Source organism: Myxine glutinosa, chromosome 8 (assembly GCF_964187855.1).
Source record: "Myxine glutinosa chromosome 8, kmMyxGlut1.1, whole genome shotgun sequence".
NCBI lineage: Eukaryota > Metazoa > Chordata > Myxini > Myxiniformes > Myxinidae > Myxine > Myxine glutinosa.
Genome location: NC_136268.1, coordinates 86,303,127 through 86,328,109, shown reverse-complemented (window position 1 = coordinate 86,328,109; position 24,983 = coordinate 86,303,127). Strand labels below are relative to the sequence as shown.

General features: G+C 42.8%; 1 long non-coding RNA gene across 5 annotated transcripts in view; it reads left to right on the top strand.

Moving 5' to 3' along the window:
* LOC137432671 (uncharacterized) overlaps nucleotides 1-24,983 on the top strand; it is a 243,816-nt gene that overhangs the window by 19,203 nt on the left and 199,630 nt on the right. For 3 of the 5 annotated variants that reach the window (XR_010985547.2, XR_013624338.1, XR_010985545.2), the window contains one exon: nucleotides 2,623-4,231. The exons of 1 other annotated variant lie outside the window; for it this stretch is intronic. This is a non-coding gene — a long non-coding RNA (uncharacterized LOC137432671). Of the gene's footprint in view, nucleotides 1-2,622; nucleotides 4,232-24,983 lie in introns of those variants that run through there. One more of the 5 variants, XR_013624339.1, reaches the window with a different exon arrangement.

The following is a 24,983-nucleotide window of genomic DNA, read 5'->3' as shown; positions in this document are numbered from 1 at the left end:
ATTCGACAGAGCCATTTTAGTGGATCAGGGTGTCACCTTGGGATGCCATCTTGGACTTGTCAATAAATAATTAACTGATGGTAATTTTATTGATTCAATTGGATTCCTTGGGCCCTAAAACCTAGAGTTAGACACCAAAACCACCTTTCTAGGTTGAATAATAATTTAGATATGGCCATTTTAAGCTCCCGGCGGCCATCTTGGACGCTGTAGAAGTATACAAATGTATACTATATCATGTGGGAATTTTGGACTATTTTTTGTATGATTGATAGGTCAGTGGTCGACTGACAGGTAAATGGATGTATTGTCAAATTTGGATACATTATTGTGGGAACCAAAAGGGTAATTTCAATGTGAAAGTAGGGGTTTTTCTGAAAATAAATTTTTTGTCTATTTGTGTATTAGCGTTTCTAAAATTAAAGGACAAATTTTACGAAATTGAAATAAAATTGACACCCATCTTGATCTGTTAATAATGGTTCCAACGCAAACAAATATACATAATGCTTGGGTTTGTGTATGTTTGAAATCGACAATGTGCTTGTCTGGAGATAGATAGTTTCATGTGGATTGGATCAAATATCCAGAAAATTCGTAAAATAAAATAGAAATATAATTTGATTATGAACATTATCTCTTTTGTCAAGGGAGATGGAATATACAGATTTGATGTGTTGGGTTATGAGCAGCCATTAATTAATAGTAAAATTGTGAGTAGTTTTGGGATTCCATTTTTGATAGAATTTATATGAGAATAAAAGCTATTTATGGATATGAGCCTTATAAAAAAAAAAAAAAAAAATGAGGGAGTACGAAATTAGCCAAATTTGGAAGAGGTCTTATACTGACATCCCAGAGTACTCTGCTCATGGATTTTGACATATATAAACTTGACTTTTATCAGCATATAAATTGTGCTGTATGTATGGATGTGTCTTAGGCATAGATGATATGGGTATATAGTAAAGAAAAGTTTGCTGAATTGAACTATTGTGAGTTTTAAGACGGAATGCATTGCGAATCTTAAAACCAAGGGGCAGACATGAACGCGCTGTTACGTTATTTAACCTCAGAACGCGATGTTACGTGTATCTGCAACATATTTGTTAATCTGGCACACCTATATTGGCATACTGGTGTCATTAGTATTCACTAGTTGCATAGAAATGGATGAGCAACAGTTAGGGGGCGTAAAACCACTTATTTGGATATTTTCTACAAAAGTAGGGGTTTCAATAAGTGGTAGCTGTACACATGGGATTCACCAAATTAAGTTATGGAGTTTAAACAAAGTTACTGGTAAACAGAAGGGGAATGGATAGGAAATAAATTCTTCGATGCTGGGTAAATTAAGTGAGATATTACAAAGACTTATAAGAGCTATTGTTCTTCCTTATAGCAGTGGGAAAAAAAAAATTAGATCCAACATAATGAATCTATAAATGAATGTGATAGGGATAATATCCTCAATTTGTGTTAATTATTTGATTGTGGGTAAAGGAATTAATTTATCGTAGTGGATTGTTAACAGCAGCCTGAAAGGTCCTGAGAGTGTGCATCCATGTAATCAGAAATCCCAGATTTGTTTTTAAAAACAACATTTTGGAAGAGGTCTTATGTGGATGAGCACTTGATTGGTAGATACACAAAATGGAATAAAAAAAAGGTACTGCATGTTGGCAGCCACTTTTGCGGCCATTTAGGCCAAACACATTGAGAGAAAATTGTAGTTTAAATACGTAATTTACACATGGCTATTTGTAAAAGGGAATTTGTTGAGATGGGAAACATTTTTTGAAGGTTTATTAAAGTGTTATAATATGACATTTGGCAAGGCAAACTATTGGATGGGAAAATTAGATCTGGTTATAGAATAAATTTATTGACCCCTTGAAGTTAATTCTTCGAATCATTGTTTCACTGGCATTTTGAGTTCACATTGGAAATAGCTTGGTAGAGTTTTGGTTAAAACCTTTGGTTGCGGTATTTTGGAACGAATTGATAAACCATAGGAGATTGATAAGAATAGAAACAAATATGGACCCCAAATAGAAAGATTTTATGATGATATGAATAATACTGAGATTAAATGATTGAATCAAGTAATGTTGCAAATGAGTACAGTAGAGTTTAGATAATGGCATCATGAAAATGTTATGAAATGCGTCAGTTTATTAGATCAGTGAACTCATATCACCATAACTTACACTGTTAAAGAAAAGAAAAAAGTAGGGAGGACTATGATAATAATACATTATGCATAGTTTGCTTGTTTGCAAGATTTGTTGGGAATTAGATATTCCTGTTTGTGATTTTAATTATATACACTCATTATTAATGCATTTATTTCCTTGCAGTAGTGTTAAAATAACTGCATGAGTTTAATTTTCAAACGATACTGATTTGAAAGCAATTTTAAATGTTATTCTTAGTTTAGTAGAAAAATATACCTGATTTGAATATTATTTGTGTGACGCATATAAATGAATATAACTTTTGAATGTTTTAAGGGAAACAACAAATGGAAATAGGAAGCTGTTAAGATATACATGATTAGTTAAAATATAGTGATTTCATGTTACAATGTACCCCATCTGATTCAATCTGTGTGGCGAGCAGATATAAATGTGGCAGAGTAAAGGAAAGACCAGATCACATCTCACATGGAGGGATAACGACATCTGGAAAAAAGTTCGAAAAATTTGTGGCTAAAATGAAGTTAATCTTGGCATACACCCTCCTCCTCAAAGAATGATGAAGACATACTCCTTTGTAACTTGGAGATGGATGCTTACCTTCACCAAGGGAAATTGATGTGACCATTTGCCTGGATCACACTGCAACATATGGAAGAAGGGCGATCACTTACTTTTGTTCGAATGCTTCGAACATTCATCACGTCAGCAATTGCAGGATGACGACATTTTACCTGCAACTTCCACGGGATGCGGTGACGTGTGTTATTACTTCACCAACTTCAGGGGAGCCAGCATGGAGTTTCAAGTGAACGGCTGTGCTTTTTCCTCCACAACAGCTGTGCACGATTCTGCTGGTTGCTCCTGGTATGGACCATGAACAACTTGAGTACCATGGTCCCAATATCATTGTGGATGCATCCGGCATCCCTGTTCCACATCTTGCTGGCCAATCAACATCACATCAATACTTGCTCCATACTCATGATGAGTGAGGAGGCAAGTCAACGACAACTGGATGAAGGCTTTGTTCAAATCTACTATGGCTCACAGCAAGAGTGGCAAGAATGTTACATGCAGAGCAGGGTCAGTTTGTGACTCTGCCCAGCTATCACAACAGCAGAAAATCCTACGCAAAATAGTGTAGGTGCCATGAAGACATCAGAAGAAAATCTTTCATACTTGAATTTCAAACACGAGTGATCAGCCCCTTCTTTTCAACAAAAAGTCAACATTTGTGTCGAAGCAAAACGTATTGCCAAATGTTGCAGATGCTTTATTATTTTAATGGTGAACTGAAATTATTGTGTTTTGGTAAAGGTGAAGTGTTGTATGCTTTATGCAAATGAAGTGAATTGCATTATCAATATGGAAAGAGAAATGTTTTGTGATCATATTCTTCCAGAATGATGTATGCCTTATGTATGGGAAAATTGGATTACCAAATTTATGGTTCGAATATTAAATAGGTTGATGTTTAGATTAATGATTAATATAAACAAAAAGAAAAAATGAGGGATTGTAGAAGTATACAAATATATACTATATTATTTGTTCTCATATCATTATTTTCCAGAATGTGTTTTCTGTGTAACTCTGTAGAAATGGAATCTGCAGGAGAAGCAGCTTGCATTCCTGTTCGGACAGGTCAAGAGGGAGTGACCTACAGAGAACAGATAAAAAAAGTGCTTTACCATTTTAACTGATAACAGCTGTTTAAAAGCTCTTAGAACTCTCCAAGATAGAAACCAGAGTGTCTTACTGTCTGGGCCGGAGGGCCCTGTGCGGAGTCCTGAATTCCATGCTCATATAAGGAAATAAGCATTTATTATATAAGAAAGGGACTTCGAGGAAAACGCTGCGCTGGCCAAGGAACGGAGAAGATCTGCGCACAGAAGAAGATCTGGGGTGCCACGACCGGCAGAATGAGGCTTCATTAAATATTAGTCAGTTCATTAGTTAGTCAATATCTTGAATTGGTACATTCATGTAACAACCCTCTACAGTTTAATAAACTTTGTGTGAGAACCAAAGGAGGAGTTTTTCTTTGTCGTAAGATTAGGGATTCTTCAATAACGCCATCTTGAAAATGACCCCTTTCCGGAAGTCAGATGTTACTAGATTTTTAGTATGTTATTTAGCATGCCCAATGGTACCAGAATCCATTAAAAAACCTTTTGTATCAATTTTTTGGGGGTTCAACCATATATTGACCCCTCTATCAACACTTTGATGGTAAAGAATGGGAGTGGGGGGATGTTTGTTGCGTGTGTGGACCCATAGTGAGTTAGTTACATTGTTGTTAAATCTTGTGCATATTTATTGTCCAGCAGGAGATGGGGTTTTGCAAGTGTGTGTGTGTGTGTGTGTGTGTGTGTGTGTGTGTGTGTGTGTGTGTGTGTGTGTGTGTGTGTGTGTGTGTGTGTGTGTGTGTGTGTATATGTGTGTGAAGGTCAAAAGTCAAGGTCACCAAATCCATCAAATTTCACTCAATTGACTTGAAATTAGAACAGAACTTGCATATTGGGTCACTGAATTGGTTCACCAATCAAAAGATAGAAAAGCCTATTGATTTTGAGGTCAATGGGTCAAAGGTGAAGGTCACATAAATCATTTACCTTTCATCAGATTGACTTGAAATTTGAACAGGGTTTGTATTTTTGGTTATCCAAGCCTATGTCTGAGTTCAAAAGGTCAAAGGCCAAGGTCACATAAAATCGTCAATTTTCATTTGATTGACTTGAAATTTGAACAGAATTGGGATATTTGTCACTGAATTGGTTCACCATTAAAAACAAGAAGCTTATTGTTTTTTAGGTCCAAAGTTCAAGGTCGCAGCATCTGTTTTAGGAAGTACCGGTCTATGACCATTTCGTTTTGGTCAAGTTTAATTTGAGTACAAAGCAGATGTGGATGCTGGACGGGCTTTATTGCATTATGGGATGCTTGCTAGTTCTTTCTTTGTGTTTGTGATTCTGTCCCATATTCTTTCTGCCTCGTGTGCTTTATTAAATTATTTGTATTTCCATAAGGCTGTCTTGCCATTCCTGCTATCTTTCCCGTGTCTATTAATTTAATTGAAAACTCCTGGAGGGAAATAAAGTAATTTGGATAAATCCCATTATCTTGATGCTCACGTATGTTGGACATGTCTGAAGACGAGAGAAGTGGCACAACGACGCTAGATTGACGCTCCGTCCAAACTTAGCATAAAGTCGGCTATCTATTGATTAATTCCCCTCCACCTGGCTTGTGCAGTTCACACCTTCGATCCCTTACACGTGACAATATGTTGTAGCAAATGCAGATCGTTGGATGATTCAACAGAATGTATGCAGATTTAAACCTGGATTTCAACTGAATATTCATATGGAAATGTCAACATGCATATGCTGAAATGTACATTAATGGATCATTATTGCTCTACTAACATGTCATTTACGGGTTTCTAATGAGCCATTAGAAAATGTAATATGATCAGGGTATTTGAAATAGTCAATCAAAAATAAGGTGACCTACTTCTTTGTCCTCAAATCAAAGTGTTGGGGGGTTTATATTTTGGGTGCTGTCAGTCCTTCGATCCATCTAGCTGTCCTGTCTATATTGCCTGGGCGCATTCTTTTAACATTTGGCACATGTATGCAATAACATTTGGGTATGAGGCACATCAAATGAAACATCATGGGACATAATTTTTTTTAATTTCCAAATGTTAGGATATTAAAAAATAATTATGGAAGAGAATATAGTATATAGGATTGCATATGCTTTTTTCAATCATTATATATTTATATACGGTACACTTTACAATCTCCACTATCACCAAACAACTTTGAATTATTAATTTATTTATATACACTTTACCCTCTCCACTACCACCATACCACCTTGTTATTTATTTATTTATATACACTTTACCCTCTCCACTAACAACATACCACCTTGAGTTATTTATTTATTGATTTATATATACTTTACCCTCTCCACGAGGAACATACCACCTTGAAATATTTATTTATATACACTTTACCCTCTCCACTACCAACATACCACCTTGAGTTATTTATTTATTTATATACACTTTACCCTCTCCACTACGAACATACCACCTTGAAATATTTATTTATATACACTTTACCCTCTCCACTGCCAACATACCACCTTGACCTATTTGTTTATTTATATACACTTTACTTATGCTGCCTGCGTCACACCATGATGACAGTTTAAAGCTGAATCAGGATTCAAACCCAGCTCAGAGCTCAAAGGCTAGTGCACATCCCTCTTATGGTCTAACCTAATCCTACCAAACCAAAGGATCTCAACTACCATTAAACATAGAGTCTGATGCATCGTAGAACATTGTGTTGTCATGTCAGCTATATTTTGACATTGCATAACTTGTTAGGGGGAGGTTGGATATTGTGGTCGTTACCAGACTTTAGAAGACTAGGGCGTGCCCGTACGTGGGTGCAAAAAAACATGCGTGCAAACAACAACAACAAAAAAAAACTTTGAAACCACGTGGCAGTAACGACCACAGAACCCCCCCCCCCCTCTATTTACATGAAATGGTTTGGTCCATTCGCAAAGCCAAAGCGAACGGCTTGCGAGTACGGTAGAACCCCCCCCTCTATTTACATGAAATGGGTTGGTCCATTCGCAAAGCCAAAGCGAACGGCTTGCGAGTACGGTGACCATACCTTGGGAACCACTTGTCCGATTAATTTCAAACCTTGAAAAGGCACATCCTCGGGTCCCCAGCAATATACCTGGCAAGTTTCAAGTATATCGGACCCGTGGTTGTCGAGAAACAGCGGTCACAGACAAACACACAGACACACAGAGATTACTGGAATTATAGATAGATGGCTCTATTTCGTTTTATGTCAGTGACGTTATTTGACAGAACACCTCACCACTATTTGTGACATATGACAACTGATCAGAACATGGATTTGAAAAAACAAATACTCCACTGACAGCTTGACTTACTGGATGTTAAATCAGGGCAGTGATAGAGCAATTACCAGGTAGAGTACTGGAGTACTTTACAATATAAATATATATATATATATATCTTACTACAATTCACCAAATGTCCGTCTATCTGTTCGAAGGTACCGTAAAAACTGCTGAACCAATCGAAAAGATATTTTGTGTGGGTAATCCTGGGATCCCCTGGAGTAAAATAGGCTATTTAGTTTTCCCAATTTCAGCTTTGGTCTCCAGCACTCTCAGGTTTGGACTCCCGCATAACATTTGCATTCGCATAATGTTCATTGTGACGATGTTCTCATTGTGACGATGTATGTGTTCACGGTAGTGTTTGACGTGACGGTGTGAACGTAATTTCGTAATGTTGTTAGTTTCGTAATCCTTTAATGAACGTTTAATGTTTAATGAACGTTTAATGCCCTTCGATGTCCGGGGCCGCACGCGTGCTACACTGGACGGGCCAGTGTGTATCTTGCCCTTCACCGTCAGGCTCGGGTAAACCACTGAGCCCCATCCGTGATGGGGACTGGGGCTTGAGACAGTGTCCCACAAATGAGGAATTCCCAGTAAGCGCGAGTCATCAGCTCGCGTTGATTAAGTCCCTGCCCTTTGTACACACCGCCCGTCGCCGCACAAACATCACAATGAAACACAATCACAATTCACATATTCGTGTGAATGTCGTCTATCCTGAAGTTCTAAGCTGAAGAAGAGGTACAAAATCATTCAAATCTTTTCCCTAACGAAAAGCGTACAGTTGATATCACGATTTGAAACACGATGGAATAATATTTACCAATATGAACAGTGATGTGGCTTTTATTGAAATTCCAAAGATACTATTTAGATTTTGATGATTTGCGTGTGATATGATTTGACAGATGTTTATATGAATCGTTTAAAATAAAAAAATTCTGCCTTCAATTTCTGATATTTTGCCTTTTCATTTCAGCTTCCCGATTGAAGCCCCGCCCGTAGGGCGAGTACCGTTGCTAATATGTATAATATAAACAGGAACAAATTCACGTGTGTGGAGTTGAACCTGAAATCCTGACTCATCCCAGGAGTTGAACTCACAGACCTCATCGCAAATTCAGGACAGTCCACTAAGTTATTTTGTCTTTGCGATAAACTCATGAGAAACCCATACGAACACTGCAAGCTTTATAATGGCTGAAACCTTACATGCCTGCTTGGCAGAGTATGTATGTATGTATGTATGTATGTAGCTTTTGTGCTTCGGGGTAAGAGTTTCTTGTGTGATACTGTTTTTGCCTTGTAAATATGTGCCTCTGATAAAACCTTTATAAACCATTTACCAAACTCTCCATTGGTTAGAGTGTTAGACAATAGTGTGCATTACCTATAGGGAGTTCCACCCTGCCATTTCGTTATGTTTATTCATTAGCCAACGTCTCACTTGCAGTATTGCTCGGTCATTCTGATTGACAGCAGTGATGTGTGGAGCACGGTACCCCATCTGGGGGATTTAATTCACCGGAAAGGTAAAGCAGAGTTAGACGCTGGACCCTGCCTGAATTAAATGTCTTAGCCGGTGTCTGTAGTTGCGTAGCAACCTGTTGTCCACAGAGTTATCTGCAGCTCGTTGGCTTCAGTGTCACCGGCCAGGAAGTGGAGTATACCTGTTATCCTTACTCATTATAGTATATGCATTTACATCCTTACTAATTATATATAGGAACTCGAAGAAGAGCCTAGATAGCCTCTGGGAATGAGTTCTCTCCAGCCGGAGTTTAAATCTCAGCCCAGCGATAAACTCTTGTGGCGATAGTGTTTTGCATGCTGGATGAAGCATCAATGTGTCTTTCGGATGAACGTTAAACGGGGTGTCCTATCTTCCAGCATTAGTTGGTTGATGTTAAAAATCCCGCATAACGATCACTCAATTCACACAATCTCTACATAAAATATATTAGCAAGTAAATCTTGTGACGACTGCAAAAACATCCATGGATAAAATACAGAAATGTTGAATAAAAAGCCACCGTTATGATAGTTCTGCCACTTTTAATTTTTGGTAAAATGTTCAACGCATACTGCCGGTTTTGCAAATTCTAGGCTCATGGAGGATCAAAGTACCATTTTCAACTGAGCTGCAAAGCTACCACATGTGTGCGATATTGCTGGCAAAGCCACACAGGCGTGTTATTACTAGCTGGTCACATGACTCAATCATTCTGTCCTTACAGGTGGAAATCTGTTTCACTCTTGTGATGTAGCAAGTAGCACAAAAAATGAAGATGTTCATTGGGGGTTTACTTTGTGTTGATGTGGTATTCCAATGCTGGATTAGGCAGAGCAGTAGCTAAATACTGCCCATGACTTTATCTCAAGTTAAAGACTGTGGAATTTAGTTATGGCAATCAGATGAATGAAATTGCAATCCATCCCTCATGGAAAGGAGAGTGGATTTTTTTTTCTGATACAGGCAGGTATTGGTCACAGACAACTATTATATGAGAAGTGTCATGATCGAAGAATGTCGAAGCAAACCTGCCCACCAAAATGACAGATTGTCATCAAATAATTGGTTCTGATCATCAGAATGTGTTCTTTTCCAGCAGCTTATCTCTCAATCTGACCTCAAACAGTAACCATCGAATACTCGCTCTCTATACATGTTGCCACCATTCACATTCACAGTCCCCTCTTAGACGACCATTTAAAATGATGAATTTTCCATCGCAGTGATGCTATTTTCGGTTCCTGGTATTGGGATTGAAAAGTACAGCAACATGAAATCAGATCTCCATAAGGTTGTTCTTTATCATTCCTGTTGCCCCAATTATCACTGGTACAATTTCGGTGCTTTTCAACTTCTAGGATCATTTCACTTCAATCTTGAGGTCTTGGTATTTGCTCGTTTTCTTGATTTCTGCATTATTTCGGCCAAAATCGCTGGGTACTGATATCTTAATCAGCAATGCTGTCTTTTCCTTTCTGCATCTGAGGACTATACAACAACAACAGGCATTTTAAGGCCATTTTACCTGCAAGAGCGGGGGTTAGTCTTGCGGTCCCCATGACAATGTTCTCCATTTTGCCCTATTTTCTGCATCTCCCCTTGTTAACCCCCTTGCCCGCATTTCTTCTTCGACCATCTTTAGCCAAGTCTTTCTCGGTCTTCCACATCCTCTACTTCCTTCCACATTCATTTCCATCACTCTTCTCAACCAGTCACTTTCATCCTTCCTCAACACATGACCAAACCATCTCAACCTGTTTCTCTTCACAGCATCCATCACAGGCTCTATTCCCATCATCTTTCGCAATTCATCATTTGTCTTCCTCTCTCTCAACGATACTCCACACATCCACCGAACCATTCACATTTCCACCCTTCGTTGCTGCTCTATGTTCATTACCCATGTCTCACTCCCATAAATCATAACACTTCTCACACATGCAGCAGACACCTTTCCCTTCAGCTTCAATGACACTCCACTCCTCGTCAGCATGCCACTCAGTTTCCGAAACTTCTTCCATGCACATCTCACTCGAGCAACTGTTGCCGAGTCTGATCCACCTTCTCCATTCAGCATGTCTCCAAGGCAACAAAATGTTTTCACACCTTCCAGCTTCATGCCATCTCCAAGATCAAACTCAACATTTCCTCCATCTGCAGCTCCCTATGTGCACACCTTACACTTGAATGTAGCTGCCACACTGGTTAATGACCCTCTCAACCACGACATTTTTGATGAACCCACTCAGCACACATTGTACATTGAATGGAATTCACTCCGACACCCTTTCTTGCACACAGCACACGGCCACTTCCCAGTTCTTTCCACCTCACCACATGCTTTACCACTTGCCATCACCTTCGTCTTTCCGATATTCACCTTCAGACCTTTTGTCTCCATACATTCCTTCCACTTGTTCATCTTTTCCTTCAGTCCATCCATACTTTCCGCAATCAACACCAGATCATCTGCATACAACAACTCCCACGGTAAACCCTCCTTTACGTTCTGAGCCAGCACCTCCATCACAGCTACAAATAGTAGGGGACTTAGTACCGACCCCCTGATGCACTCCCACCTTCACCTCAAACTCACCACTGTTCCCGTCCTTCGTCCTTACAGCTGTGCGCGCTCTTTTGTACATTGCCATCACTACTCTGATCAACCATTCCTGCACTCATAACTTCCTCAATGCCCATGTCACTACTTCACGTGGAACCTTATCGAATGCTTTCTCCAGATCAAAAAACCCAAGAAACAACTTCTTCCTCTTCTCCAAATACTTCTTCTGCAACTGCCTCACAATAAAAAGCTCGTCTGCCGTTCCTCTTCCTGGCAAAAATGCAAACTGCATTTCGTCAATCTTCACTTTCTTCCTTATCCTCCTCTCCAACACCCTTTCCAATACCTTCATTCCATGCTCCAATAACTTTATCGCTCGATACGAGCCACAGTCCAGGGGGTCACCTTTCCCCTTGTATAGAGGGACGAGGGTACTCAGTTCCCAAACCACTGGAATGCGGCCTTCTTTCACCACCAGATTGCAGATCTCTGTCATTCTCTTCACACCCCAATTTCCTGCTGCCTTCAACATATCTCCCGCAACTCCCGTCGGCCCTCCCGCTTTTCTACTCTTCATTGCTTTTATCGCTTCCTCAACTTCCTTCTCAGTTATCTTCTCTGCCGGTCCTAAAAGTGAGTTACTCTCTATGTTGCCATCCCATTCATTCTCTGCATTCAACAGTATTTCCATGTATCTCTTCCATCTTCCTTTAATTCCATCTGGGTCCACAATGATTTGTCCCACTTCATCCTTCAAGCAACTCACCCCCATCACATCACACCTCTCTTTCGCTATCTGTTTTGTAATCCTGAATACCGCTCTCTGACCCTCTTCCGAATCCAAGCGTTCTCCGAACATTTTCCTACATGCCTCCTGTGCCTTTGCTACCTCTTTCTTTGCAGCCTCCTTGGCTGCCTTATAACTTTCATGCTCTGCCTTTTCTGCCCCCATACCCTTCGCCTTCTGCCACTCCTTGAACTTCTTCCTCTTCTCATCAATCTTCTTTCCAACTTCATCATCCCACCACCATGTTTCCGAGTGCCTCGGTGGTCCTTTTGTCCATCCACATACCTCACCAACGGCTCCCAACAGACTATCTTTCATTGACATCCAACCACTTTCAAGCTCAACCACTTCATCCTCCACCATACTCAGCCTCTCTTTTAATGCCTCCCTCACTGTCACCTCTTTCAACCTCCACACCTTCATTCTCGGTTGGTACTTCACACGCCGAGCTCTCCTCGCACCTTTCACCCTTACGTCGCAGACAACCAAGTGGTGCTGTGAAACAGCCTCCTCCCCCGGGATCACCTTTGTGTCCCGGAGGTGCCCCCTATCTCGCCTACGCACCAGCAGGTAGTCAACGGTTGTCGTCGACCCACCTGACGTGTATGTAACAAGCTTATGATCCTCTTTCTGGAACTGAGTATTACAAATCAACAAATCAGCTCCATCAGCAAACTCCAAAATCCTTTCACCTTCTCCATTTCTCACACCATATCCGTAACCCCCATGAACTCCCTCAAAACCGTCCATACTCCTTCCCACATGTCCATTTAGGTCTCCTCCTACCACAACAACTTCCTCATCTTTCACGTTTTCCATCAGCTTCTCTATCGCACACCAGAACTTGTCCTTCTCTTCATCGCTCCGACCAACCTGCGGAGCATATCTGACCAACCTGCGGAGATGACGTTCACCAAGAGCTTTCCAATCATCATTTTCACCACCATCAACCTTTCACTCACTCTAGCCACACTCACCACACTCTCCACAAACTCCTCAGAAAACAGGACACCAACACCATTCACGCCCTCCGGGCACCCTTGCCACACAAACTTGTATTTCTGTCCCTGCCTACCCTTCACCATTCTCACACCACTTCCCTTCCATCTCGTCTCCTGCACACAACATATGTCCACTCTTCTTCTGACCAATACTTCCACCACTTCTCCTGATCTCCCTGTCATTGTACTATGTTTGAGTACTATGTTCAGTTATAATGCTTTGTTTTCTATGTTCACGCTGGATCTATGTTCACGTACACATTCACATCAGGTGGTACGAGAGGAATATGTCCTTGTTTTCAATGATGGCTTTTGGTTCATCGTTCGATGAGTTTTGTGGAACTGGGATGTTGAACATTTTGCAGAATCACCAGTGGATTACTCTATATACACTACATGACCAAAAGTATGCGGACACCCCTTCTAATTTGTGGATTCGGCTATTTCAGCCACACCCATTGCTGACAGATATATATAATCAAGCACACAGCCATGCAATCTCCATAGACAAACATTGGCAGTAGAATGGGCAGTACTGAAGAGCTCAGTGACTTTCAACGTGGCACCGTCATAGGATTCCACCTTTTCAACAAGTCAGTTCGTCAAATTTCTGCCCTGCTAGAGCTGCCCTGGTCAACTGTAAGTGCTGTTATTGTGAAGTGGAAACGTCTTGGAGCAACAACAGCTGAGCCGTGAAGTAGTGGGCCACACAAGATCACAGAACGGAACCGCCGAGTGCTGAAGCATGTAGCACGTAAAAATCATCTATCCTCTGTTGCAACACTCACTACCATGTTCCAAACTGCTTCTGCAAGCAACATCAGCACAACAACTGTTAGTCGGGAGCTTCATGAAATGGGTTTCCATGGCCGAGCAGCCGCACACAAGCCTAACATCACCATGCGCAATGCCAAGCGTCGGCTGGAGTGGTGTAAAGCTTGCCGCCATTGGACTCTGGAGCAGTGGAAACGTGTTCTCTGGAGTGATAAATCACGCTTCACCATCTGGCAGTCCGTCGGATGAATCTGGGTTTGGCAGATGCCAGGAGAACGCTACCTACCCGAATGCATAGTGCCAACTGTAAAGTTTGGTGGAGGAGGAATAATGGTCTGGGGCTGTTTTTCATGGTTCGGGCTTGGCTCCTTAGTTCCCGTGAAGGGAAATCTTAATGCTACAGCATACAATGACATTCTAGACGATTGTGTGCTTCCAACTTTGTGGCAACAGTTTGGGAATGCCCTTTCCTGTTTCAGCATGACAATGTCCCCATGCACAAAGCAAAGTCCTTACAGAAATGGTTTGTCGAGATCGGTGTGGATGAACTTGACTGGCCTGCACAGAGCCCTTATCTCAACCCCACCGAACACCTTTGGAATGAATTGGAACGCAGACTGTGAGCCAGGCCTCATCGCTCAACATCAGTGCCCGACCTCACTGATGCTCTTGCGGCTGAATGGAAGCAAATCCCCACAGCAATGTTCCAACATCTAGTGGAAAGCCTTCCCAGAAGTGTGGAGGCTGTTATAGCAGCAAAGGGAAAAGGTTGTGGGGGGGACCAACTCCATATTAATGCCCATGATATTGGAATGAGATCTGTGATGTTCGGGTGTTCACATACTTTTGGTCATGTAGTGTGCCTTGTTGTGCCTTAGGGTGTACAGTTGTTCTGACATGAGTTTTTTTTACATCCCAATAGCACATGACCTGTGCTTTCTGTTTCTACATTGCAAACCCTACACCTGTCTGATTGACTCAGTCCTGCCATCTTATTAAACCCATTCGTGTGGTGTGCTTGGTTTTGCGCATTAATAATGATTTGTTCTCCATTCAACTTGAGCTGACCTCTTCTTACCCATTCCATTCAACCACCGCGAAGAGGAGTCCCCGATAGTTGTCACCCCTGTCTGTTTGTCTTCAGAGAGACACGGAAGAAGCACACAAAATTACACATAGTAACATTTTTTGAAACACACAAACAACTATTATGTGTTACAAAAGATCCTTTTTAACATTTTAACTTCATTTTCCATCCTCATTGAGATTCACATATAGACAAGAATTAATGTTTGTGATGTACAATATGTTGTGTTTTTATTAAATCCGTTGGTGAAGCATGCCTTGTGATCTTGGTTTGTAAAAAATGCGTAGGTGTGTGGATCCCAGCCAGTCTTAACCTTTGCAATTGGGGAATTGAGATTACACAAGCGAAAAAGGGGAAACGATTCATCCTATCTTTCAATTGATCCTATCCCAAGTCTATAAACTGTAAACTTAAACTGTAAACTATAAACTTATTTTCTGGAAGTCCTCGCAGTGTCCATGTGTTTTTTTTTTAACCTCTCCCACCGCCCCCCCCCCCCCCCGCCTTCCCATGGCTCCTCCCCCCAAACCCCCTCCCACCCGCAGATCTCCCGATGTCCCTGTTCTCTACTGTTGTGCTTGTATGCTTCCCTCTCTCTCTCTCCATCTTGTCTGCCGCTCCCTTTATTACATATTTTATGTGTCCATTTATGTTTTTTTGATTAATGTGAGCTCTTACACGAGCCTCGATCTTGTATACAAAACAAAAATAAAAATAAAAAATTCTAAAGTTGCAAATTAACTTCTCAACAATTATTATGACGAGAATTATGTATACTGTTCCTAGAAGTAAGTTATGCTTTGACATTTTGTTAATTTGCAGGAAATCATGATGACGGATCGACATTTATGGTAGTTAACATATGGATGATAAATTTGTAATACGCAAGTTGTCACAATCTTCTTTTCTTGCCAAGGGAAGATGGAATTGAGCATTCTTCAGCGCTCGATTTTTACATGATGTCGATTTCAATGAAATAAATATAAATTATGTTCATGATAGAAGGATTGCCTTTTATGATAAAATAAAAACTGCTGAAAGCAATTCCTTCTTCTTGCAACATCTGCTTTACACTACAATTAGGTGGGATTAAATTTGCTATTGTAGTAGTAGTAGTAGTAGTAGTAGTCGTAGTAATTTATTGAAGGAATAGTAATAATAGGATTGACATTGCACTGACATCTCAGAGGATGTGGATTCAATCCATTTTAAAGAAGCAGAATTAGGAATTTTGATTGTATTCTTCAAGAATCATACTTTTATATAATTTGACAATTATTGTCAGTTTGTGTTTATTCGTTTCCTTGATTTATATACACTCCTGAACCGCTGGATGGAATGAGTTGAAAACTGGTGGTTTGTGCTCCGAGTACGTGTGCATCGGAATGTTTTAGGTGGTAAAAAGTAATAGTCTGGGGGCAGAAGGGGAGTTGTTAGGGGTGTGGGAAGGACCCCAATTCTCTCTTTGTAAATATGTATGGCATTGTGCCACTTCCGCTGTGAGTGGGTACTAAAGGTCAGAAAAAAATATGCCATTTCTGGGAGAATAGGGGAATTGGTTCTTCCCTTCACTTGTTCTAAGAGGATTTTCTAATCACATTAGGCTTTACCATTCTCCTGTACGACCAACTTTAAAAAGTACCCACGGACAATACTTATAGTATACCCATGAGATTAATTAAGACATATAACAAACAAGACACTGAACATTGACAATCAGGAGAACATCCACTCACTCTCACTTGAAAAACTGCTTAAAACAAAGACATGCTCACTTTTATTTTTATTTGTAGGTTGACTGCTCAATGTTTTCACGTGGCACATGCTTTGGAGCCACGATGCTACGCATTTCTGTCTACGCTGTCGCATTTCTGTCTACGCTGTCGCTGATGATTCGCCAATAAGCGATGAAACCGGTCTGAGGTGGTGTATAGCATTGGGATTCTCTTGAGTGTACTATGTGTAAATGTCGTAACTGTGGAGTAGTCCATGAGCCAGATAAAATTTGACTACCAAAAAAGAGGGCAAATCGCCACTATATTTTTCAGTTAGCCTTACATGTTGCCTGTATGAAAAAATGTGATGGACATTTGAATTCGGTAGCTAAACCCATTGGAAAATGGCCGCCAATTTCATATTTCATCAATTTTCATATCTCATAAATTTGGCCGTAACTTTTAATCGGCTGGTCTGAGGCACATGCACCCTACATAAGATATGTTCAGTATGTCATTTGGCATATTTCAAAGTAAACTAAAAGGAAATTTGTTCACTACCTGTCGAGATAATTGGGAAAATATGTAAAAAATGTGTAATTTTCACGCAAAAATGCTCAACTTGCCCAGCTTGGGGAAGGTTGAATATTTTTCATTGCTGGCTGTCATTAATTATTTAATTAATAGGCTGTGCGCTTGTGGAGAGTTTCCCTGTGCCAGTGCATTTTGAGGGTAATTTACACCCAAAAAACATTCTTCAAATCCGTAAAAACGGAATGAAGAATAAAATCTATAAGTTGTGTGTTATATATAGGGACATTTGTAAACAGAAATTTTAACGTAGAGCCATTTTATGTTACTTCAGGTGAAGAATGATACGTTTGATTGCAGTCATTTCATATACATGTTATAATAATCCACTTGCCGATGATGGTGTCTGTTCGTACTCTGGTCAGGCTTGTATCGTCTGACTTCTGGGAGTTGTATGCCCCCGCTTGCTCGTCGTACTACCCTTGTTGTTTCACCGCTGACATCATTAGATGGTTGCCAACTGTCACTGGACGTTTCGACCCATTTGTCTTTATGCGGCTTCCAATGGGGATCTTCGCGACGATACTATAACCAGCATGACGCCCTCCCTGCTTGCTCTCCTAGTCTGCGTATAACTGTCCTCCTCTGTCTTCCTCGAATACCTAGCATTTGGCACATCCTCAAAAATGACTGTGCAGGGAATCCGTGACAGTCCACCTCCACAGGGAATAGTCATGTCTTCCAGCCCCTCTGTTGACACATCTCCATCAGCTTGGCATACTTGGCACTGTTCCTCTCATAGGCCTCCTCACAGCCTTCTTCCCATGGGACTGCTAACTATCACGATGATGATCTTTCGCTGAGTTGACCAGATAACAACATCTGGCCGAAGGGTTGTATGCACAATATCTGGAAAGGTTAGCTTCTGGTGCAAGTCCACCTGCATCTCCCACGTAGATCCATCTAGAAGGCACGCCTTTGATTGATGAATATGTGTAGGCCTCTGATGTTCTTGCAGACTTTATATGTAAACAATGTGTGTTCAGTCATCATCCCTATCCGACGAAACGTTTTCAACCTGTAGAAATTCTTCTTCGTCATTCACCATGTTGGAGCATGTCAACAGCTTGCAGGCTTCTGTACATTTGAGTGCATTGATATACATGTGCAGTCAGATGGCCGGCAAGATCGAGCACACTTGCAAGACAGGAGACTTATCACGACCTCTGGAGCTGGGGAACCTGTCATCCACTTTATAACTGGAATGCCGTTTCCACTTGATGTCCATCCATGACCTGCGATAGGATTGGGAATGTCTGGGGAGTTAATCAAACTACGTCTCCAGATAGCAGCCTGGTAGTTTGCTCGAAGTGTGTGTTGTCGAAGTGTGTCCTCACATGGGGGAAGCTGTCCGGACTCGATTTCCCCGCTTCTGCTACGGAACATTTGGTATCGTAGCTCGTTTACTTCACTTATTTTAGTGTTGCGGCAGTAAAGTTGGCATGTGAAATCTTGAATGACATTGAATAACTCGTTTGAGATGTCCCAGGTGTTGCCAAGTGACGCAAAGGCTTCTCTGAACTTCTCATCGCGTAGGAGAATTTTCAACGCTTTCAACTTTCCTTGCCCAGAAAGTGAGCTGACAGTATCACATCCAGTCCATGGATGAAGTCCCAATAAGGCAGTACAAACATCTCGTCCCAGTGCTGCAGCCAGTTTGGTGATGCCGACAAGCCTGACTGATGATTTGTTTCCACGTCTTATGAAGAGTTTGCTGTTGATATCTCTACTCAGTGCGAGGCAAATGATGAAGACATCAGTGTCTTCGGTGACACAGATCAGGGATGAATAGCTGTCTGCGGCATGTTTGGCATGCAGCAATAGGCGTGTATCAGCCTCTTCTTGGCTTGAGTTGAGATCTTCAACTTCTTGCCAACTGTCGTGGGTAAGCTTCAGGCAGAGATCACCACACGTCACAAACATAACTCGGTTTCCAAGCTTCTCTCTCTTCTGTTGGTCTTTCCAGTTTTCAGCTAGGAAAGAAATGAGCTGGTTTTTGCTCTCGGTACATGACAACAGCCGCCTCAAATTTGTATCTTGTGGCCTGGCATTATCTTGATGAAGGCAACCCCATATTCTGAACCACGATTAGCGCGCTCAGCGGCTTTGATTGATTGATCTTGGTAGATATCGAATACCACATCGATCCTCTCACTTCCCTCGCTGGCATGGATCATTTGTGCAAATACATGATCAGAGAGTTCATTGAATGTGCGATTCTCACCATGAAGTTTCTGGATGAGTCCCATTGCATCGATGAGGGTAGCAGATGGGTGAGGGACTTCCTCCACTGGTGATACTTTGGTCTCTAGGTGTTCAGTTCTTCAGGGTGCGGGGGCCAGGGTTGCTCTTGTTTGTCTTGTTTGATTTGTTCACGCAGGTACAAGGCAACGCATTTGAGCAAAGATTTGTATGTTTGCTGTTCGTCGTATGCGTCCAGTTTGTTTTTCAATTGTATGTAGTCAATCATGATTGATTCAGCCGTCAAATTGTCTGGTCTAACATACACTCGGCGACCTACTGTGAAGAAATGTAAGGACTCTCCAAATTCAGTCTCAAGAGTTTTACGTAGGTGATTCCTTGTCGCATCTGTGACCTCTCCTATTCCCCGTGCTTTTATGACCGATACTACATGCGCAGTAAGTTCAGTGAAAGGAACAATGCGTGGGTTGGAAAACAAATCATCCCGAATATGAGCAAATAGCGACGTAAGGGCGGCTTTCTCTATTTCTTGGTAAGGGTTCTCATCTGGGGCAGGTTTTTGTGCCCGTGGACATGTATATGCCCTGTAACAGGTCCTGTGGATTTGGGTTTCAGCCGCTACGATGTCCCATGAAGTTATCGAAAGAATGCGTTCATCCAGGCGTTGGGTTTTTTTTTTATACTGAATCGAGGCTCGTGAAAGAGCTGACATTTACTTGACAAACAAATCAACCAGACAAACAAAATATATAAAAAGAGGGAGCGGAGGACAAGACGGGGAGAGAAGGGGAAGCACACAAACACTTGAGAGCACACAACATTTGAGAGCAGGGAGATGTGTGGGAGGGAGAGGGCTTGGGGGGGGGGGCGGCGTGGGAAGGGGGGGGGGGGGTTGGGAGAAGGATAAAACACAAGGACACCAAGGACTTCCAGGACAGAAGTTGGTATTTCAAAAAAGTGGAATTGGGGTGAAATTAGCGGGGGTAGAAAAGATCAAGGTTTTGGATGGGGGAAGATAAGAGATGGTGGTGAACAGCTGTTTTAAAGACCTGGAGGGTGGAGTAGGATTGAAGAGAGTGAGGGGGTTTGTTCCAGAGGCGGGAGAAAAGAGGAATGAAGGAGTGAAGGTGAGCAGAGAGTCTTGATTTTGGCAGTTTAACCATAAGAGGGTTGCAGGCAGATCTTGTGCGACCTGTAGGAATATTTGCGGGACAGAGCCCAGAGAGAGCTGGGGGGGGGGGGGGGGCAAGGCCAGAGAGGAGTCTGTAGAAGACGGAAAGACCACCAACCTGCCTGCGGTGAGTGAGTGAGAGGCCCTTGGAGTTAGCTTCATCGCAGGAGATTCCAATGATTCTGAATGCTTTGGTTTCAACAGCGTGAAGACGAGCTAGGTGTGAGGCAGGAGCACCAGCCCAGAGGGGAGAGCAGTATTCCATTGAGCTGCGGATGAAAGCCTTGTATGTGGTGAGGAGCTCCGGTGTGCCAAGGAAGGACTTCGCACGACGGAGGATGCCCAGTCGGCGACTGGCTTTGGAGGCCAGATTTGAAATGTGGTTTTCCCAGGAAAGATCATGGCAGATAGTGAGACCCAAAAGCTTGAGTGACAGAACTTCTTGTAGAGGATTATTCAGAAAGTGGAAGGGAGGGTTGTCCAGTCAGTCTTTTCGGACAGACATCATAAGAGTGTGAGATTTGTCAGGATTGTAAGACATGTTCCACTTGTTTGCCCAGTCTGTGATTTTGTCCAGGTCTGCAGAGAGTGAGGAGGCTGCAGACTGCCGATCTGAGGGATGAAGAATGGAGCGACAGAGAGTAGAGTCATCAGCAAAGAGATAGAGAGGATTTTCAAGAGAGTCAGAGAGATCATTGATGAAGACCAGAAAAAGCACAGGGTCCAGAACACTGCCCTGGGGAACTCCAGCCTGAACAGGAAGAGGAGATGAGAGAAACCCATTCAGGGCCACACGTTGACTTCGACTAGAGAGGAAGTCCGCCATCCATGCGTGGAGATTTCATGGATACCAAAAGAGGAGAGTTTGGTGAGCAGAGCGGGGTGCCAGACCGTATCGAAGGCACGTGATATGTCAAGGGAGACAGCTCTAATTTCCTGTTTGGCATTGAGGACCTCCATCCATTGTTGAGAAAGCAGAGGCAGTATGTCGAGAGTAGAGTGACCAGGTCTGAAACCAAATTGATTATCAGAGATCAAGCCATTGGAGAAGAGGAAAGATTTCATATCTGAAGCAATGATGGATTCCATGACTTTGCTGATAATTGGGAGAAGGCTGATTGGTCTGTAGTTGCTGGGATCTGTTTTTGCACCTTTTTTGTGCAAAGCGGTGATGTTGGCAGATTTCCAAGCAGATGGCAGATGACCATGAGCAAAAGAGAGGGTGAAGAGAACAGAGAGAGGGAGTGAAAGAGCGGAAGAACAGGATTTTAGGACCCCTGGGCTGATGCCGTCAGGTCCAGTTGCAGAATCAGAGTCGAGGGTTGACAGAAACTTTCCCACCTTGTCAGGAGGAAAGGACACAGAATCCAGGAGCAGCTGGGTACAGTGGGTACAGAGAGGGATGGGTTTTGGACACAAGATTTAGAGGCAAACACAGAGTTGAGGCATTCAGCTTTTTCACCTGCGGAGTCAGCCGTGTGGCCGTTTGAGGTGAGGGAGGGGATGGAGGGGGAACAAACACCAGAAACAGATTTGACCGGACGCCACCAGGATTTGGAAGAGGGAGACAGATAAGAGAATTCTGTCCTGAGAATGGAGAGATATTGATTCCTGGCTCTCTTGAGGGTGGACACACACTTGTTTCGGGCTTTGTGAAAGGAAATGAGATTTCCTTCCGTTGGATTTGCTTTCCAGGAGACGAAAGCAAGTTGTTTCTGGGCAATAGCCTCACCACAAGATTCCGTGTACCATGGACGGGAGGAAGGGTAGGACAACTGAAGACGAGATGGGATAAATTTGTGCATGAGAGAGAGCAATTTACTTTGGAAGAATTCCCAGGATGAGTTGATGTCAGAGGCGGTAGAGATGGGAGACCAGTCCAGATGATTGATGGCTGCTTGAAGACCGTGCCAGTTGGCCTGAGTGAAATGCCAGACTCGTCGACGCTGAGGAGGCTCTCTGAGAATGGTCAGAGAGATGTCCACTTTAACAAGCACATGATCAGATGAGCCGATTGGAGCAGAAGAAGAGCAGCAGACATTTTCAGGGAAGTTAGTCAAAACCAAGTCCAGAAGAGAAGATGCTCCGTTGACTGAGATCCGGGTCGGGAAATTGACAGATTGTGTCAGTCCCAGTGAGTCACAGAAGTCCTTTGCTGAAGAGCCATGGCTGGTGAGAGAGGTACCCACACCCAGCCAACCTGCATGGTGACAATTGAAATCACCACATATGAGGAAGAGAGAGTTGGGATGGGTAGATAGAAGTTGGTCCATATTATGAGACAGCGAGATGTAGATGGATTCATCACTGTTTGGTGGACGGTACAACACACATATGAACAAAAACTCAAACTCCTTCTCCTTCCTCCTTCCTCCAAATCCTGGTGGCGTCTGGTCAAATCCGTTTCTGGTGTTTGTTCCCCCTCCATCCCCTCCCTTACCTCAAATGGCCACACAGTTGACATCGCACGTGACAAAGCCGAATGCCTCAACTCTGTGTTCGCCTCGAAATCCTTAGTCCCAAACCCATCTCTCTCTGTTCCCACCTTTCCCAGTCGAACCCAACTGCTCCTGGACTCTGTGTCCTTCTCTCCTGACAAGGTGGAGGAGTTTTTGTCAAACCTCGACTCTGATTCTGCAACTGGACCAGACGGCATCAGCCCACGGGTCCTAAAATCCTGCTCTGCCGCTCTATCTCACCCTCTCTCTGTTCTTTTCACCCTATCTTTTGCTCAAGGTCATCTGCCAGCATCCTGGAAATCAGATAACATTACCGCTTTACACAAAAAAGGTGCAAAAACAGATCCTTGCAACTACAGACCAATCAGCCTGCTCCCAATTATCAGCAAAGTCATAGAATCCATCATTGCTTCGGATATGAAATCTTTCCTCTTCTCCAATGGCTTGATCTCTGATCATCAATTTGGTTTCAGACCAGGTCACTCTACTCTGGACATGCTGCTTCTGCTGTCTCAACAATGGATGGAGGTCCTCAATGCCAAACAGGAAATCAGAGCTGTCTCCCTTGACATATCACGGGCCTTTGATACGGTCTGGCACCCAGCTCTGCTCACCAAACTCTCCTCCTATGGTATCCATGGAAATCTCCATGCATGGCTTGCGGACTTCCTCTCTGGTCGTAGTCAACGTGTGGCCCTGAATGGATTTCTCTCATCTCCCCTTCCTGTTCAGGCTGGAGTTCCCCAAGGAAGTGTGCTGGGCCCTGTGCTTTTTCTGGTCTTTATCAATGATCTCTCCGACTCTCTGGAAAATCCTCTCTATCTCTTTGCTGATGACTCCACTCTCTGCCGCTCCATTCCTCTTCCCTCAGATCGGCAGTCTGCAGCCTCCTCACTCTCTGAAGACCTGGACAAAATCACAGACTGGTCAAACAAGTGGAACATGTCTTTCAATCCTGACAAATCTCACTCTCTTACTATGTCTCTCCGAAAAGATCGACTGGACAACCCTCCCATCTACTTTCTCAACAATCCTCTCCAAGAAGTTCTGTCACTCAAGCTTTTGGGTCTCACTATCTGCCATGATCTTTCTTGGGAAAACCACATTTCCAAGCTGGCCTCCAAAGCCAGTCGCCGACTGGGCATCCTCCGTCGTGCGAAGTCCTTCCTCGGCACACCTGAGCTCCTCACCACATACAAGGCTTTCATCCGCAGCTCAATGGAATACTGTTCTCCCCTATGGGCTGGTGCTCCTGCCTCACACCTGGCTCGGCTTCACGCTGTTGAATCCAAAGCTTTCAAAATCATTGGAATCTCCCGCGATGAAGCTATCTCTGAGGGCCTTTCACTCACTCACCGCAGGCAGGTAGGTGGCCTTTCTGTCTTCTACCGACTCCTCTCCGGCCTTGCTCCCCCAGCTCTCTCTGTGCTCTGTCCCCCAAATATTCCTACAGGTCGCACAAGATCTGCCAGCAACCCTCTGATGGTTAAACTGCCAAAATCTCGGCTCTCTGCTCACCTTCACTCTTTCATTCCTCTTTTCTCCCGCCTGTGGAACAAACTCCCACACTCCCTTCAATCCCTCTCCTCCCTCCAGGTCTTTAAAACAGCTGTTCACCACCATCTCTTATCTTCCCCCATCCATAACCTTGATCTTTTCTACCCCCACTAATTCACCCCAGATCCACCTTGTTTGAAATTCCAACTTCTTTCCTGGAAATCCTGGCAGTGTCCATATGTTTATACCTCTCCCACCCCCCCCCCTTCACATGCCTCCCCCCCTTCACATGCCTCCCCCCCAAAGCCCTCTCCCTCCCACAGATCTCTCGATGTCTCCATGTCTCTCGGTCCCTGCTCTCAAATGTTGTGTTTGTGTCCTTCCCCCTCTCTCCCCATCTTGTCTACCGCTCCCGATGTTATTTGTTTTATGTGTCTGTTTGTCTTTCTGTGTG